A 13,480-nucleotide genomic window follows, 5' to 3' on the forward strand; every position below is an offset into this window, starting at 1 on the left:
TTATTCAGCCTGGTTCAATGTGCCCCTTTTTAACTTTGAGCACCCGCCCCTTTAAACCTCTCTGCACAGCCCTGCACTGAACTCACTATCTTCTCCCTCTAACAGCCTCCACATGTTCTCACTGTAATTTCCCCTCATGAATGAATTTATGCTGCACTAATGTGAATGTTTGCAGGGAAATCAAACGCATTTCACACGCAGTACTCGAGCTGACTTACCTTTGTTTGAATGACGACTTGTACGCGCTGACTCCACAGATAAGGTACGAAAATATATCAGGCTACGTCTTCAGGGTTTCTACTCCACGGCCGTATTTCATACGGGTCCACATTTCCACTGCACGCTATTTTCTGCAAGTACCGCCGCTTCGCCTCTGGACGCAATCGGTCTCTATACAGTCCGTTCTCTTTTGAGCTGCTTTTAAGCATCTTGTAATCGTCGTTCCAACACAGTGTGTTTGTTTTGATTCGTAGACCTCGGAAATGGTGCCGCGCTCCCACAATGCATTGCGGCGTGACGTCAACTCCAAAGCCCTATAGAACATGTTCTTTTTCATTGTCAAAATTATCAGGAATAAAGAAGAAAACTGATTCAAAACCTGTGGAACCTGCCAAAAAACAAGTTTTACTGCAAAGGATTTCTAGATGTGAAGGTTTTGTGGCTTTTTTCAGTTTCTAAAACAAACTCATTTGTACAGAAGGATATGAGGATGTATATGTCCGGTGGTGGGTTTTTTTCTTCTTGATTTAATGTATTCATTTATCTCTTCACTTAATCTTTCTTTATGTTTTTTTTTTTTTGATTTGGCATGAGCGATTTCCGGTCCTCACTCCAAGCCAGTTGGTGGCGGTAATGCACCACATGTTCTATCACAGCTGCGTCCGAGAGGACAGGAAACGTCTGTATGCGTCTGCAAACCAGGTAACTACACTCAGCTGAGCCTCTCTGCTAGTCGTTATTAGTTGGAGGGTTTTGCGTCACTTTCTCTCGGCTTGATAAAGGGCTGTATAGAAATCTCTGGTACGTAACACGTAACGTCATTTTTAGGGAGCGTCGCAGAGAAGTGAGGCTGTTTCTTTGTTTTTGTCGAGTTTTGATTGAAGACATGTTTCCAGTCCGTTTTTTACTCGTTTGTTTTTTCATTAATAACTTTACATTATCACAGAGAACAAGAAGGCGCTTTGTTTGTCACATTCACCTTAGTTTCGTTTTTAAACTCAACACTAGTGATGGCCAAATGAAGCTTTCCGAAGCACTGAAGCTTGTATTGAAAAACGGTTCATTGCTCGAAGCTTTTCAACACAGTCCTCTCCGGTGACATCTGGTGGTGAAAACTTTGAAGAGCAGCTTGAATCTGCAAAATAAAACGGACTGCTCAATCATCGCTGCTCACTCAAGAGTGGAGTTCTCTCTGATATTGGGCCACTGTTCCGTTGCTTTGAACATGTAATTGGTTTTGTTTTCTCGATTGGGGGGCTGAAAAAAATGTAATGCGTATCTGCGTAATACATTTTGATCAATAAACTTTCCCTATTTAAACATGCACTATGGTGGCCTTTCTTTGCTCATAACTCCTTGATGTTGGTAAATACAATAAGTGAGCAATATATATAATATACATATGAGAATGCACAGCACATTATGGAGTATGCCCCTGCTGTGAAGTCCTGCCTCCATCTACTTGTCGTTTAATCACTGGACAGCTGGACAGGTTCATACAAAATATTAGATGAGGCCAATTGTCCTATACATATTTTTGACCTAGGGGTGGGATTGATTGTGAACTGGAAAGGGAAAATGCTTAGGAAGCTGAGTACGGCTGCATCGTCACTGATTTGTAGAATCATTTTGATTCGATACAGGATCCAATTCAATTTGATTGGAATCTGGAAAGTTTTGCCTCAGTCAGAAATATTACAAGTCTGATCATTTAACAGTATATATCCATAATTTCGTATCTATTAAAAGAAAGCTGACACACGTGAGACTTAATTAGAGATGTAAACAGAGAGTTATGAAACCTGCAGCTGCAGAAGCCAGCGAAAAAAAAGAGGCAAACACAGCGCGGACCCGACGACACATCAAAATCTGACTCTGACGCGTCGGGTCCGCGCTCTGTGTTCACGTTTGTATGCAGAATCCGTAAACCTGCTCCCAGTTACTGTTTTACTGTATGGTGTTTGACGACATGTTGTGAGGTTTAACCTGAGATGCTGGCGTTTCAGGCATAATAACGTTAATTTACAAATCGACACAGGATTGTAATGAATCAATATCACTTTATTCAATTTAGCATGGATTGTAATCAGAAAGGCGATAATCAAAACCCACCCCTAATCAAGAACTTGCAAAGTAAAAACATGATCTATGTAAGGTAGCCCTTTTGTTATTTGATTTAAAAAGAGGATTAGTGTTACTGTGCGCTGGCTGAGTCTGTTTCTTTTCTTAGAAATAGTTTCTCCTGCCCTGGAGAAAATCCACTTGCATGGAACAGAAGAGGCTGTGGAGTGCAGGAACCACACTGCAAGCTGGTAGATATGCAGGTATTCCTGGGTCCTGCAGACTATCACCTAACAACAATAAACAAAATGATTTTCTAAACTGTAGCAATGTAATGTACGTATAGTGTCAAATACATTTTTGTAGTCTTCATCAGCTTTGATGCACATGGAAGTGTTCCTGAAGTCATATGCTGTAATGATATTTACATTATGAAAACATGATTTTGGACATTTCAAGTTTTTCACTTCGGCAGATAAAATGAATTGAGCAAAATCAACTCAAAATATTCCCACACGCCAGAATGTCCTCTCTTCCTCGCTGGCTCCATATCTGTCAGTGGAATGATCACCTCTTCGCTCTCTGTCACCATCAACACACTCCACGAATCCCGTGGATGATTCACTTCCTTATATCCGTTTGAATCAGGTACCGAAGCAGTTACGTGCGTAATGAAGCTTCGGACGTCACTGGTCACGTGACTTTTGCCAAACGAAGCAAGCCTCGACACAGTGCTTCTGAACCAGTGTGTTGTTTTTTTCGACACACGCTCCGGAGCGTCAGCTTCAAGCGGGCCATCACTATCCAGACCAAAAAGGCTAGGCAGCGCCTGTATCACCTACGACAACTGAGGAAGTTCAGGGTCTCTCCAAAGATCCTCAGGATTTTCTATACAGGCGCTGTGGAGAGCATCCTCACACAGAACATGACATCGTGGTTCGGGAACAGCTGTGTGAAGGACCAAAAAGCTCTCCAGAGAGTGATCCGTACAGCAGAACGCTGCTGCAGGATTGCTCTCCCCCCGCTTCAGGACACCTACACCAGGAGATGCCGGACTAGAGCAGATACTGAAGGACCCGTCCTATCCTGGCAACAAACTGTTCCAACTTCTGCAATCTGGTAGAAGGTTCCACATCTTCCGGGCAAGGACAGAGAGACTCAAGAGGAGCTTCTATCCCCAAGCCATCCGTGCCCTAAACACACACACCCGCCCTCTCACATCATCTATAATTGACTGAGACAGGACTCTTCCAGACACTAAACCAAGGCACAATGTACATTTCAATTCCTTTAATTTTAAATATGTTTATATTGTCTATCCTGTAAAATAGTCAGACGTCTATTCATATTAATGTACAGAATTCACCTACTTGCTGCTACTACTGCACATTCACCCAGTGTATATGCTATATATATATAATACTATATATATATATATATATATATATATATATATATATATATATATATATATATATATATATGTGTGTGTGTGTGTGTGTGTGTGTGTGTGTGTGTATATATCACTGCTGCCTGTAACTACGCTCAAACTGTTAATGCGATCTTATTTTAATAAACAACACTGTCAAATGCAAAACTGGGGTGGCACTTGGGGTGGCAAGGGATCATTTTAGGGTGGCACATGCATGCCACCCTTCTAGATCCGCCCCTGAAGACATCACATGTTTGCAAAAGTGCTCTAATGTTTTCGGAGACAACCCCTTGGCTTCCGTACTTGTGCATCGCTGTTCCACTGATGTATTGTTGTTCTAGTTAGAGTATTGTTGTTAGCCTATAGCCTATCATTCAGCATCGCCTCACTCAAAACGCGCAATGGGTGCTTCGACTTACGAAAATGTTCCACTTACGAAAGACCTTCGGAAACGAATTAATTTGGTAAGTCGGGGTTCCACTGTACCTTACAGTGTAAACAAGTATGACTAGGTGTCTGTTGAGTCTCAAGTAAGTTGCCTGCAATGATATTTAAAGTCCAGCAGGTGTCAGTATGGAGCAAAACAGCAACACTGTGTCGACACAGTATCGGTACAGTTTGGGGAATGTGCTGAAACGCTTCACGAAGCCTCATCTACCCATCACTAAACAAAACTAACCTCAAACCTGAAATCCTTAGAAAGATATGCAGGGAGACGTGAAGGAGACGACACAGACGAACCAGCGACGAACATGAGACAACACACACTATAAATACACAGAGGGGAAACTACACACAGGAGGGAGGCACGGCCGATTCTGATTGACAAGACGAGACAGGGGAAACGCAAACTGAACACTCTGGCATAAGACACAGACCTTCACAATAAAACAGGAAATGCAGAAGGAAGCCACATAACAAGCCCTAAAACTAGAACTCAGGAAACACTAAAAAACTAAGGAACCATGAGAAGGAACCAAAACTCAAAAAACACTGGGCCACCCACCCAGGACCATAACACTTCAGATCTGAGCAAGCACGCTGCCATGGGAACGTGACATTGACAGAGAAACCCCCGGATCCTCCCCCTGACATGACCGCTGTGGGCAGACCTCCACCCGCCCCACTCGGGAGTGGAAACACAAAACATTATTTTATGTCATGTGCTGGAATATACAGGAAATAGGTTTAAATGTTAAACACATTTCATCAAGTCAAAAACAGCTATAATATAATTTAATCTTTTCTTGATGCATAAAATAAAAAGATTAAAAACAATAAAACACTTAAAAGAAAGGCTTTTTAATTTGATTCATTTCTATATGATGGATTATGCAGAAAAAGTCTCGGGCTGAAACGTCTACTTTCTACTTTATTACGTATTCAAGTCGTGTTTTTTAAAGAGTAAAGTAACCAAATACTTTTGAAAATAAGTAATCAGTAAAGACATGGGATTACTTAGTAACTGAGTGCTTATTTCCAGTAACTTGAGCAGCACAGCTTGTAATGAAGTAAATGTTGTGTATGCTGTGAATGAAAGAGAGCCTGGTGAGGTGAGTCAGTCTTTACACAGCTCTGTTAACAACATGTTGTTGCTGCTGCACAAAGATCAGGAATGCTGCAAACTGAAACTCTGCTGCAGGCAGTGACTCGTTTTTCTAGTTTAAACTTCCCTGGAAGATTGTTCAACTTGAAAACAGCCAACATCATTATCAACACCTCTCACTGTAAACTCAAACCATAAAACCCTTAAGGATCCACGGCCTTATGGTTTTTTAAACTGATGATCTTAAACATGTGAGCTCATCAGAACTGAAAATGAAGACAACCAGTTGGCTCAATTCTACCGAGTGCAGCTACATTTCAAGCTTAAATACATTTCTCCTGTAACTGTGTTTTCTTGGCCTCCATCAATGAAATACTGCACAGTTTATATTTAATAAATATGCAAACATTTTAAAAAGAAAACATGTTTAAGATAGTGTAAGTACTGTTGAATATGTTGATGGCAGGTTTGATGAAATTACAAACGTGGTCAGTCTGATGTATGATCTGATGCAAACTGCAGTTCTGTTAAATACTGTGTTGACATGTTGATGCGTCACAAAGATCAGGTCTGCTCCAAATGAAACTCTGCTGCAGTTACCAGTGTTTCCAGTTTAAACTTCCATGGAGACTGTGTGCTTGGCTGAAAACAGCAGCATCATTGAAACACGTCTGATTGTCATGAATATGATGTGAGAGCGAGCAGAGAGCTGATGCTGACTTCAGTAAAGAGCTCAGCTGTGACTGACTGTGTGGATTATATATGTTATACCTGGAAGTGTCTCTGCATGTCTGTGACTCTGGATTAATGTGATCCGTGAACAACTTTGTGACGTCTGCATGTTAGTGATGGTCTCACAGTAAAGTCTAGAGTATTACATGAAACACAACCTTATTGACGCCACTGATTTGTGTGTTGTTTCCCAGAACACGCGACTCTTAGCAAGACATTCTTGGAGATACACGTTTACCTCGTAAAGTCTGGTTAGCGTTGCTGAAAGGTTTTAATTCAACCCAAACGATGATGCTGAAATAAAAGTCCGAGACAAAACTGTTTGGTTCCAGTGTGTCCAAACTCTGATCTTGTGTTTCCTATATTAGAGCTGGAAAGCTGCTGAACACGTTTCCATGTTAGTTCCTGCAGCAGCCACTGAAACAGCATTTCTACAGTCCAGCACTGATTCAGCTCATAACAAGGTTCAGGTTGGTTCCTGCTGTAGACTCTAATAAAAAATGACTATCTATTACAAACCAGACAATTTTTCTTGGATTGACGTTTTGTAAATGTCCACAGCAGTAGGTGGAGGAGGAGGTGGGGCCCTCAGGCAGCAGACTCTCTTTGTAGAACCAGGAAACCAATCAGAAGGAACTCGGGTTAAAGAGAGCGAGGAGGATTCAAATGCAATGATATCCTGCTCAGCTACAGCTGACGGTCAGTGAGAAACAGCAGCTTATTAAAAGTTTTTAAATTACTGACAGACGGAGCAGCTGCTATGTAAAAGTGCAGGTTAGATATTTGGAGCCATCACTGAAATCCTCGATCAGCTCTGCTTTTGACCCCACATCTAAAAATGTCAAAGGACAGTTGGTTTGTAGACGTCAGGCTCTGAGGTTTACCAAGAGAGTCTAACAGGAAGCCCAACAGTGCACGTCAGAACTTCTCTGACACTGTTATACCAGAAATGTCCTTACCTGGTTGGCAAACCCACCAACCTGACACACCTGAAGTCTTTGGCACAAGTCGTGTTGACTATGTTCACTCAGGTGCTTGGTCTTCAGACCATGTTGTGATTGATGAACCTGACTTGACTCCTACCAAGACTGACTCAGATCTCACTGCACCACAGCCAGTAAGGTGGAGGCGCTCTGACAGAGAAAGACATCCACCTGAGAAGTTTCCTTATGAGGAAGTAGGAGAGCCGCTGACCTTGGCTATTAGCTCCTTTTCTCAAACCTCAGCTGTTGCATTCTCCACAACTGTTACTCCACCACGTCCACGTTGGTCAACGATGCATGAAGGGACTCGCCCGGTGGCGCCAGTGTCCGGCAGCCTGGCCTCTGTCAGTGCGCCCCAGGGCAGCTGTGGCTACAATGTAGCTGCCATCACCAGTGTGTGAATGTGTGTGTGAATGGGTGGATGACTGAATGTAGAGTAAAGCGCTATACAAATGCAGGCCATTTACCATTTAAGTCGTGTGGAAATGTGGAGAGTCTGTGAGCTGCATTCACAAACAGGTTGGATCACTCTGAATGACAACGATTAGAGGAGGGTCTTCCATCAGTACCAAGCTCTGCTGATTTTCATTAATAAAACTTAAACCTGCTCAGTGAAAAACAGAGTGAAATCAGACAAGACTGAGTCCACTTTTAACTTTGTTTCGTCAGATTTAACAGGAACTCATCTGAAGATCAGCCTCCTCCCTGTACGGGGAAAATTCCTATCAAGTCTCCACCTGTCCTGCTTCAGGTGAAGCCCCGCCTCCTTCCAGGAATCACCTGTGTGTCTGTGTTTAGTGTGCAGCTGTGGAGCTTGTTGTTGGTGTGTGAAGAAGCTGTAAGTTTGCTCTGTTTCCTCCTTTAACAGTTTGTCTTTAGGAACTTTATGAGCAGATCAGGAAGTGAGACGTTTGTATTTACATAAAATAAAACCAATGAGATGATTTGATGATTGGCTGAATCCACTCTGGTTATCAGTCAGTAACTCTGCACTCAAACATTTGTCTTTGATAAACAGTTTAAAACGATCTGAATGAAACTTTGGATCCAACATCACTGGTGGAACAATGATCGTCCCTTTAACTGGAAACAGATGAAACCAGTTTGTTCTTCAGAAGCCGACATTCAGGTTTTACTGAGTGACGTCAAAACAACATGAAGCTGCTCCAGCTCAGTTCAGGGTCACTGCAAACAGAGATAATCAGAAGTAAATACAGACTCTCTCACACACCATCAATATTTAAGGATGTTTTCACTGCGGTTTAAATCCTACATATACTTGATGTTGATGCAGGAGTAAAGCCTCTCAGAATCAAACACATTTAAGCCTCTGTGACTCAGGACTGTGTGAAGTGCACAATCGAACACTTTTTAATCTGTTTCAAGTTAAACACAATGAAGTGTTCAAAGGAAAAACATGTTACTATGTGAATCCTGCTTGATGGACCAGAGCAGAGCCTCCCTCTGTGCTCTGTTCATCACTCTGTCAGTCTGAGTTATTCATGAAGCACAAGGAGCTGATGATAAGCTGGTTAATGTTGGCACACACACACACTGTGACACTGTCAGACATGAGGAAGTGTGCAGGTAAACTCTGCTCAGAAATGACAATGAGGAGGTACACAGACTGATGGAGCTCATAGAGTGAGACGTTTATTTTACATGAAGTAAACCTGATGTATGATCTGATCTGTGGATCAAACTGATATGTTTAATAACCTGTTGTTTAGGGCTGGGCGATATGGCCTCAAATCCATATCACGATATATTCTTCTGTATAACATATTTTCCACACTTAAAATCCTTTAATTTCCTCAAAAATCGAGAGTGTGCCTTATGTATGAATTCTGGTTGTGCTTACTGACCTCGAACCGATTTTGGCTGCAGAAATCTGTTAAAAATGTTTTAGTACAACTTTGGTAAGCAGCACTGCTTGATGGATCGTCAGAGCATTACGGCTGCTGTAGGGAGGAGCTTCACGGAGTAATCTGGGTCCAAAACTCCGACAGCTTCAGGTCCCAAAGTCAAACGAACACAAAGAGTTAAAAATGGTCTAAATTCTTTCATCTTTAATTAAATCATCAGCGTTGCTGCTTTACCAGGTGTAACAATTAAGTTTAACATCCAGGTAGGGCTGCTCAATTGATCGAATTTTAATCTCGATTACGATCTGGGCTTTCAACGATCATTAAAAATGACTGAGCCGATTATTAGCCCCTCCCTCGTGCTTTACTCTCGCGCTGCTCCGTGTGGCAAATCGAGCGCACCTCTCTGCATTTCGAACACGTGTCACAACAATTAAGAGCAGCGGCCTCCAACCTTTTTTGCTCCACGGACCAGTTTATGCCGGACAATATTTTCACGGGCCGGCCTTTAAGGTGTCGCGGATAAATACAACAAAATAAAACTAGTGCCGGTACCGAAAAAAAGATTTATTCATAACACACGTGAAAAGACCCAGGAAAACCAAGTCAACGATAAAAACGATAACAAAATAACATGGAAAACCGATAAAAACCCTGAAAACTATACATTTCACACCTGAGCCTCAACTCTCGCGGCCCGGTACCAAACGACTCACCGACCGGGACCGGTCTGAGGCCCGGGGGTTGGGGACCGCTGATTAAGAGGACCCGAGGGAAGCTTGGAAAGCTAAACAGAAGTTATTTGGAGAGGAGAGTGACTGCTGTTGGTTGAAAAGAGGTAAAAAAAAAACTTCAGTGGTTTGGAAACATGGGTTCAGTCAGACGTGGATCAAGTAGACTGTGTGTAAACTTTGCTACGGTGTCATAGCTGCACCACAGAGCAACACTGCAAAGTTCACTAAACATAGATGTTTACATTTTTCATTTATTTTTTTATATTGCAAACATTTGCACTGTTATCAGTATTTGCACACTATTTAATATTATTTTTTGACAACCTTTAAAGTCATTATTCAACACATTGTTATTGTTAAATAAATATTGTCAAATAATCGAGATCTCAATTTCAATGAAAATAACCGTGATTATCATTTTTGCCATAATCGAGCAGCCCTACATCCAGGCATCCATGAAAACAGAATTTATTCAATTTAACGGAGTTAGAAGTTAACAGGAAGTTAGCTCGCTAGTTTCCACCTAAACATTTCATAGCATATTCTGACTGAGAGATTTTTGAAACTAATTCAAACGTACAGCTCTGCTATCACTTCCAACATAAATGAAGACTAAACAGCAGTGGCGTTTGCAGGGTTACTGAAGTTGGACTACCTGGTATATAATGTTGTGCTACATGACTGCTAGCGACACAGCTATGTTAGCATAACATTAGCACAGTGAAGCTGGAGGATGAATGCTAACTTTTTGGCTTTCGCCATATTTCAATAGTGCTTCATCTCTTTGTTATGACTGTCGCCCGCCATAATTGCAGATGATAATTGTTGTAGCTGCTGCGATGCTTTCGACCAAAACAGGTGCAGCTTGATGACATCATCAACATGCGGTATAGTCACAATCTCTATCGTTGGCCAAATTTATATCGTTTCTATCGTATATCGTTTCTATGGCCCACCCCTACTGTTGTTACTGTTGATCAGCTGAGATCAGCTGTGCTACAAACTGGAACTCTGCTGAACTGGATTTACTCGTTTCGTGAACTTTTAAGAACGAATGCTTCCTTGGCTGAAAGCAGTGAACATAATTAAAAAACAGCTTTACTTGCACATAAATCTGTCAGTAAAGTCTGGATAATAAATTCTGGTGGTGTTATAGGTTCTCTTGGTCAGCTTGGTGTTGGTTTGGCTCCTGCATAAAACAGTTTGCTCTCATATTTGACACTGACAGGAACAAAGAGTAAAAAACACGACAACCAAACTAAAAAAGAGAGACGAGTTAAAGCAGAAGATATTTTGTGTGTCAGAACATGTGATCCTCACCAAGAGAGAAAAGCTCTGATTATTGTTGCTGAACTGTGATGGTGAACAGTCTCCTCTGTTGATCCCAGTGTGACTGAAGTCCGTGTGATGAGTGAGGACTGAGCCTGTTCGTCGATCGTCTCTAAACAGGATGTGAAGCATCAGTTCAGTCGTATTAAAGCCCTGAATAAACAGTCCTTCTGGATCCACTGTCTGTGTTTGGCTCCTCATCTTCAAAGGCTCAACACAAGATGTTGGTCACATCAACATAAAACACAGGATTTGCTGCAGATGTTGAAGTGTGTTCTCCATATGAGAGAAGCTGCTGATCGTGTTTGTATGTTAGCACCTGTAGGATCGATGAACAGCTCTGACTCAGTTCACTAACCAGGCTCAGGGGAATAACTGGGATATTTCCCCAACAGAGACATCCTGCTGGGATCGTTTTCCTGCTCTACACTCTGGTGTTTCTGCTCAAAAAAACAACAAAATGAATTTCCATGAGCCTACAGATCGTGGACTTCTTTGAGAAACTTAAAGAAGACGCTTTTCTTTCCTTAGATTGAACTTAAACAAAGGATTTGAGGAGCAGAAAAGTTTTTAAAGAGAAATTAAACATATTAATAAATATTCTGTTTATTTTACGTTATTTAGGTGTTTAGGTTATTTTTCTGTTTTCTGTAACATGTCTGCTCTCGAGTCGTTATCAACAGTGTATCAATGCATTCCTGTGGGTGGAGACAGAAACACACACCCAAAAAGAGCTCAGAGCAAGAATAAAAGAGGAGGAGACAGGATCAGAGTGGGACAGTGGAGCTTGTTGTTGGTGTCTCTGTGTGAAGAAACTGTAAGTTTGCTTTGTTTCCTCCTTTAACAGTTTGTTTGTTTCTGTGATGTTTGGACCTGATGTCCTCCATCACACCGACACTCTCTCTCCCCTCTGTTCCATATGTGACAGAGGGGAGAGAGTCTCTCACTCAGAGAACCAAGGTTACAATGTAACCACACGTTCCGCTCTTGTGTTTGAATCCTCATGATTATAGATTATTGATTGGCTGGAATCAAACAGTTTGAAGAACATTTATTCATGTGGTAGTTTCAGCTGCTGCTCACAAATCTGATAACAGGAACAAGTTAGTTCCACGAGGAAGACGTTCGTCTGGGCGCGTTGGCCTCGTCGGTCATGTGACCGTGTTACTGTTCGGGCTCAAACTGATACGAGTGGTTTAGCAGGTGTGACAGGACGATGCTGCACAGCCTCATTGTTCAGGTGTGAGTCAGACTCTGAGTCTTTATACAGTCCTGTTTAACAACATGTTGTTCCTGTTGATGCGTCACAGAGATCAGCTGTGCTAAACTCTGCTGCGTGCAGCTACTAGTTTCTCTAGTTTGGTGATGGAAACGTCGATGAGACTGTTTCCATCACCAAACATCATGAGGAACACCTCTGACTCTGATTCTGACTCTGTGCATAAAACCACAAATATCCCTTCATGTCTGTTCATCTGATTCTGTAATGTGAGAAACTTTGATGTCTGAATTTTGTTCTATCATTAAAGGATGTTGGCTTCTGTGTTTGCACATGCTCAGTGTGACAGGATGTTGGCTGCTCTATTTGCACATGCTCAGTGTGACAGGATGTTGGCTGCTCTATTTGCACATGCTCAGTGTGACAGGATGTTGGCTGCTCTATTTGCACATGCTCAGTGTGACAGGATGTTGGCTGCTGTGTTTGCACATGCTCAGTGTGACAGGATGTTGGCTGCTCTATTTGCACATGCTCAGTGTGACAGGATGGTGGCTGCTGTGTTTGCACATGCTCAGTGTGACAGGATGTTGGCTGCTCTATTTGCACATGCTCAGTGTGACAGGATGTTGGCTGCTCTATTTGCACATGCTCAGTGTGACAGGATGGTGGCTGCTGTGCTTGCACATGCTCAGTTTGACAGGATGTTGGCTGCTCTATTTGCACATGCTCAGTGTGACAGGATGTTGGCTGCTGTGTTTGCACATGCTCAGTGTGACAGGATGGTGGCTGCTGTCCTTGCACATGCTCAGTTTGACAGGATGTTGGCTGCTCTATTTGCACATGCTCAGTTTGACAGGATGTTGGCTGCTCTATTTGCACATGCTCAGTGTGACAGGAATTTGGCTGCTGTGTTTGCACATGCTCAGTGTGACAGGATGTTGGCTGCTCTATTTGCACATGCTCAGTGTGACAGGATGTTGGCTGCTCTGTTTGCACATGCTCAGTGTGACAGGATGTTGGCTGCTCTATTTGCACATGCTCAGTGTGACAGGATGGTGGCTGCTGTGTTTGCACATGCTCAGTGTGACAGGATGGTGGCTGCTGTGTTTGCACATGCTCAGTGTGACAGGATGGTGGCTGCTGTGCTTGCACATGCTCAGTTTGACAGGATGTTGGCTGCTCTGTTTGCACATGCTCAGTGTGACAGGATGTTGGCTGCTGTGTTTGCACATGCTCAGTGTGACAGGTTGTTGGCTGCTGTGTTTGCACATGCTCAGTGTGACAGGATGTTGGCTGCTGTGTTTGCACATGCTCAGTGTGACAGGATGTTGGCTGCTGTGAAAGCTGAATGCTCTGTGGT

The 13,480-nt window shown here is 42.5% G+C and overlaps 1 protein-coding gene and 1 long non-coding RNA gene across 2 annotated transcripts in view; one reads left to right on the forward strand and one right to left on the reverse strand.

The window, feature by feature from the left end:
- Positions 1-7,617: 7,617 nt before the first annotated feature.
- Positions 7,618-10,999, reverse strand: LOC145425135 (uncharacterized). Its single transcript, XR_013905803.1, has 2 exons — positions 10,893-10,999; positions 7,618-8,158 (listed from the first exon to the last, which is right to left on the reverse strand). It is a non-coding gene; the product is annotated as an uncharacterized LOC145425135 (long non-coding RNA).
- Positions 11,000-11,195: 196 nt separating this feature from the next.
- Positions 11,196-13,480, forward strand: part of LOC113017318 (protein NLRC3-like) — a 66,363-nt gene continuing 64,078 nt past the window's right edge. Inside the window, exon 1 of the mRNA XM_080296985.1 lies at positions 11,196-11,718. The gene's annotated coding sequence lies outside the window, so the exon portion shown is untranslated. The remainder of the gene's footprint in view (positions 11,719-13,480) is intronic.

Source organism: Astatotilapia calliptera, chromosome 3 (genome assembly GCF_964374335.1).
Source record: "Astatotilapia calliptera chromosome 3, fAstCal68.1, whole genome shotgun sequence".
Classification (NCBI taxonomy): Eukaryota; Metazoa; Chordata; class Actinopteri; order Cichliformes; family Cichlidae; genus Astatotilapia; species Astatotilapia calliptera.